This window comes from Canis lupus, chromosome X (genome assembly GCF_048164855.1).
Source record: "Canis lupus baileyi chromosome X, mCanLup2.hap1, whole genome shotgun sequence".
NCBI classification, from domain to species: Eukaryota; Metazoa; Chordata; class Mammalia; order Carnivora; family Canidae; genus Canis; species Canis lupus.
The window spans coordinates 108,658,337-108,664,336 of NC_132876.1; positions in this window are offsets into that span (position 1 = coordinate 108,658,337).

Here is a 6,000-nt window from a genome sequence, read left to right on the forward strand (position 1 = left end):
CAATTTCAACTACTTCCTCTCATGTTGCCATCATGGTCTCCTCTCTTATGCTTTTAACCTATACACATTTATTGAACATCTATTGTATGCCAGGCACTGTATTGCAGAAATAAATGATTCCTATCCTCAAGATGATCACAATAAAATGAAGGATGCTGATACATGAAGAAATGATTCTAAAACTTGGGGTACCAGCAATTTTGGTGATATAGCTGATGTATTATGAAATACTGAGGAGGGGAACCCCAACCAGCATGAGAAGTGTGTGTTGTATGTGTGTGTCCCCTTGTCTATACATGTGTGTTTGGGACTGTGGGGGATATGACAGGCACTGTCAGTGCCCCACTCATATCTCCTGGAACACCTTTGCCATTTTTGTGCATATCAGTTTCAGGCTGCTCTCACTCCCAGCAGCCAGTACTGTGTCTCTTTGTTGAAGAACAGCTCTCAGGCTGCAAGAGCCCATGTTGCCTGTGCACATGCACAGAAAGCTTAAGTATCTGGGAATGTAATTCCCTGGAGGCAGCCCTGTGACTGGTAGGAGTGAGGATACAACTACACCAGCTCCTTTGCCCCTGACCAAGACAACTCTGATGTGTATCCTACCCTGTCTGCAAAAGCCTCCCATGGGATGGAGCCAAATTTCTCTCCATGGTGATTTTGCAGACTTGTTTGTCTTTTTTCCCTTCTCAATCCCCCTTCCCTATTCCTCTATTAGTTTTTCCTGGGAACCTACTAATAAATGCAGATGAAACATCATCTCTGGGCCTGCTTATGGGATATCCAAATTAAGACAGAAAGAGTAGAGAAGTCTTCCTTGAGGGTCCATGTAAGCCAGGTCCTGAAGGAATGGAGAGAATTAGCAAGATGAAGGAGGTAAGAGTTTCATCCCACAAGAGGGTGAAAAAGGAGTGCTATGGAAAGAATTTCGGACAAGATGAATGAAAGCATGCAGGTGGAAAACAGCCTGGAATGCACAGGAAGTGACAACCACAACCTAGAGTATAAAGTTTTAGCAAAGGACTGGTCAGTGATAAGTGGGCAGGCATCACATATTCATCTGAGACACTTGATGTACAAGAACCAACTAGCAGCCATTTCTTAAATATTCAGAAATTTTCTAATCGGGATCTTAAACCCATAGCTTGAAATTGGCCACGATGGGAGTATTTATACTATGGAAATTGAAAACACAAAAAATTAGAGCGTATTTATTTATTTATTTTAGGGGAAGTGGGGAAGGGGAGAGGGAGAGAGAGAGAATTTTAAGCAGGCTCCACACCCAGCACAGAGCCTGACACAGGGCTCTCTCTCACAACCCTGAGAGCATGACCTGAGATCAAATTAAGAGTTAGATGCTTAACCAACTGAGCCACACAGGCACCCCAGGGAGTTTTTTAAAAATATAACTGGTTGGGGATCCCTGGGTGGCGCAGCGGTTTGGCGCCTGCCTTTGGCCCAGGGCGCGATTCTGGAGACTCGGGATCGAATCCCACGTCGGGCTCCCGGTGCATGGAGCCTGCTTCTCCCTCTGCCTGTGTCTCTGCCTCTCTCTCTCTCACTGTGTGCCTATCATAAATAAATAAAATTTTTAAAAAAATATAACTGGTTTACTGGCACATTACTTTGCTATGCAAAGGAGATTGCTTTTTACTCCATAGGCAGCAATGGGAAGTCCACTGACTTTTTAACAGTTGAGTGATATAGTCAGATTTGTACGGCTAAGTGGAGTTTAGAGAAAGAAAAGGGCCTGGCCCAAGGCAGCAGTAGCAGACATGGAGTATGGGGAATGGAAAGATAAGGAGTTTGTCTGATTGGATGTGAAAATTGATAGACAGGTTGACTGGGCAGATGGCTGAGCTAGCCTCCAACAGAGCTGGAGAACACAGAAAGAAAAGTTAATTTGGGCAACAAGTTCATTTCTGGAAACATTGAATTTCAGAATTCTGAGGGATTAGGCAGTCATATATATGGATGTGGAGCATAGGCATGAGGCCCAGACAGATCTGGGAGTCTCCACAGCTTCAGTCACTTAAGTGAGCCCTGTCCAGGCCCTGTTGACCAAACCTATTCTCTCCTCCTAGCTGTGGCAGTCTCTGTTGCTGACCACCTAGTCTGTCAGTTTTTATCTGCGTTCCTAATTCTTTATGCCACAAGTAGAAAGACACCTCTTCTGAAGGCAGGGCTGCTCTGGCCAGCTGGCCCTAGGTGATTCCACCTCCTCTGGATTTATAGTTCTCTCTCTGTCAGAAGTTCAAGCCAAGGGTCTTAAGATGTCACCGAAAGTGCTCTTCATGTGGCCCAACTTGTATCCTTAGTTAATGACTCCCCCTTCCCCAAACATGAGCTTGGGTCACAGAGTCATACATTTATTTTTCAACTCTTCTCTCAGGTGAGTTTCCACAACACCTGGCCCCACAGATAGAAGGCAACCTTAGCTTCCCTTCCTTGAGTGAGGGATATGATCATTCCACTGTCTGGAGCCTTAACCTTGTTCTCCCAAGTACCTTGCCTGTTTCCTTTCTGGACCTAAGGAATCTAAGGAAAATGGTATTCTTGGACACTGACCATGACCTTTTAGTTTACTGAGGAAGCTTTGACCTTTACTAAATTCCTTCAGTTCACAACAGATTATTAACCTTTGTTCATAAATGTAGATTTCAGCCAAATTCTATAGGCATTTCGAGTAATTTTTAAATGAAATGGCATAATAATGTGCTTAATTCCTGTCAGGTCTATCACCTCCAGCCCCAACCTCAACAGAATTGGAAATGGTAAACCAAAGACATTTTGAGAATGAATTTTTGAGGCAAACTTTAATGCCTGCTTACTATAAATAAATTCATCAAAGGAATTCTGGAACTTGTCATAAATTGATGCTGTTATACTTAAGTATAAAATAGATCCATTTTCCTAAACTAATAGAGTCCAGGCATATTTTCATTTGTTAGACACAATAAAAAATGTGAGTTTGCAAAAGTATGTAGGTGACCAGATAACTTCAGTAATGACTTCATTATAAAGCTTGAATTTTATCCTTAATGCTCCTTTTCAATGTAGCACTGAAATTTAGTCAACTGAAGAAAAGCATAAAGGAAAAAATACTCTAAGAAATGCTTAGTAATCTAGAGGGCTTTCATTTAAAAATCTAAAATCCCTACACTAAGCATATTTATATAAAGGATTTTCCATTTGAATTTCTACATTGTTTTTAAACATCTAGCGAAAATAATTTTAAAAATTCAGCACCTAGTGAGCTTTCAAATGGTAGACACTATTTACTTTCATCTTCATACTTAGCTCTAAAATAACTGGATTATTTTTTGCCAAAATTTCTCAATATTCTCACATGGGAGCTAAGATAAATCAGGGTAGACTTAATCTCAAAGGGTTCTTTTGGCACTTAGATGTGGCAAGGAGATTTATTTATGAACCATTATCAACATAAGCAGAGATTGCTCTTAGGACATAATCATCTGCTTTATATAAGTAATATATAGCTACATGGCAATAAAAACAGAGGAGGGATCCCTGGGTGGCGCAGCGGTTTAGCTCCTGCCTTTGGCCCAGGGAGCGATCCTGGAGACCCGGGATCGAATCCCACGTCGGGCTCCCAGTGCATGGAGCCTGCTTCTCCCTCTGCCTGTGTCTTTGCCTCTCTCTCTCTCTCACTGTGTGCCTATCATAAATAAAATAAAATAAAAATTAAAAAAATAAAATAAAATAATAAAAAATAAAAATAAAAAAATAAAAACAGAGGATTCACATAGATAAACATGAAAACTTCAACATATTTAGAGTTTCTCCATTTAAATATACATTATATTAATTTCTACACTTAATACAAGAAGGTAACTTGGATTGGAATGATTCTCAAAAAAATAATAGTTGAATATTTGAACTTGAATTAAAGGAAATTATTGATCAATTACAAACTGGTTTTGGCTTTAGCTTAATAATGTTTATATTAAATAAAGAATAAATTACTATTTCAACATCATATTATATATACCAGCTTAATGAAGACATAAGTTTTCTTTTATTCAAAAATAAAGTGAAAAGTCACAAACCAATCCAATATGTAAGATGAATCATTTCACATTGGGCAAATTACGTCTTATTTTTTCATATGTAGATAATGTTTGAAGAAAAGTGGTAGCTATGGCATACTGAAAAGACCATCAGCTTCAGAGCAAACATAGCTGGACTTGAGAGCTGGAACATTCACTTTTTAAATAAATAGACAAATTAATTTTACATTTAATTTTGAGCAAGCTTCTTTAAATTGTCTTTAAAATGTTTTCTATGTAAAATCCGTGAAGATTAATATTTATGTTAATATATGTAAAGTCTCTGGCATGATGCCTCAAACATAGTAGATGCTCAATAAATAGTAGCTACCCTGCTTGAAAAAAACAATGGCTTCCCATTGCACTCAAATTAATTAACATGGCTCCAAAGGTCTTTCATGATCTGGTACCCCTTATATCTGATGGCTTTATCTTGTAACATGTCCCTCTTACACTCTCTACTGATGGTCTCCAAAGTGAGGTACATGTACACCAGGAGAGGTATAATAGACCATTTTGGGGTCCTACCTATATCCTTCATACCTTACTACTTTAGTGTACACCAGCCAATTCTAAAAGGCAATGTCTTTGGGTACTTTCTCCAAAGTGGCAGAAGGTCAGCCCATTCATGCAAAAAGCTGGAAATGAAAATTTGATGCCTCCTTGGAGCAGTCTTCAACCCATGACTGACGGTTGTCAAATACCCAAGCTTCATCATCCCTTAGGAGTGATAAGTATAAGACATCTATCAAGGACTGTGAAAGGTCTGAGATTTTACCCTGCCTGCAAGCTAGCAGGTTAGCTTGCCACAGTTTCATGGATGCTAACAGAAGACATATGTCTCTTGGGTCAGAGACAAATGACTTTATGACAGCACAGCAGGCAGTATGAGCTTGGTTTCCCTTGGTTTCCCTTGATACCCAAATCCCATGGGAGTGATGTAGAGTGAGTGGTCCAGGTGGATGCTATACACACAACCAGTCTACTTCATAGCTGAAGGACCCCAAGCTTAGAAACCCCCAATCTTGTAAGGGTTTACTAGCAAGACTGCCCAAACTTTGTCCCAGAGAAATACATTCTCTCTGTTATCTAGTCAGGAAACAAATTTGCCCTCATTCCCTGGACTGAGACATTATCTCTGTATTCCAAGGTTGTTTGCAATGCATACATCCATGAAGACATAGAACAGGACAAAAGCTGTCACAAGACGTGTAGAAAATCATGGAGAATTGTCTCCCAACATCATGCCCTATATCATCACACTTCCCCAGCAGGACTGAGCTCCATGATAGAGCTTGATAATGTTCCCTTGATTGGCTTCCTTCCCTCCTCTAATTTCTCCACTCTCTCTAACAGTTGTTTCCTGAGATCGCCTTCCAAATTAATGACTTGCAGATACCTGAAAAAAATTGGAATGCTACTGGAAAGGAAGAAAAGACAAAATGGATGATGGATCAGTCACCAACAAAGTCCACTAAGCCTTACTTAAATTTCTTCTGCAGGAGATAGAAGCATTTACTTTAAGCATTATAGTTGAGCTAATCTAAGAAAGCAAACAGAACTATCCTGCATTAATTCAAAATAGACAGTTTTAATTGAAATGCGTCTTGCAGTGTTGCCTGAGCAACTGATTAAATTACTTCCCTGGCATAAACTGCTGAGAAATTCATTGGTCCCAATCAGATGACCCTGTCAAGGAAGAAAATGGACTTTATGACATATTCTATTATATAGGTTCAGAATAGAATTCAGTGACCCTGCTATCAGTCAAGAGAAAACAAGATTTATTTAGTCATTCCAAACAGTAGGATGTTCCTTATTTTTGAGCCACAATGATAGGATTCACTTTAGTTGCATATATATAAAAACCAGAAACACCATGTTTTTAGGGGATAGCTATAGTTGTGGCCACAAACAAAAATAAAGATGC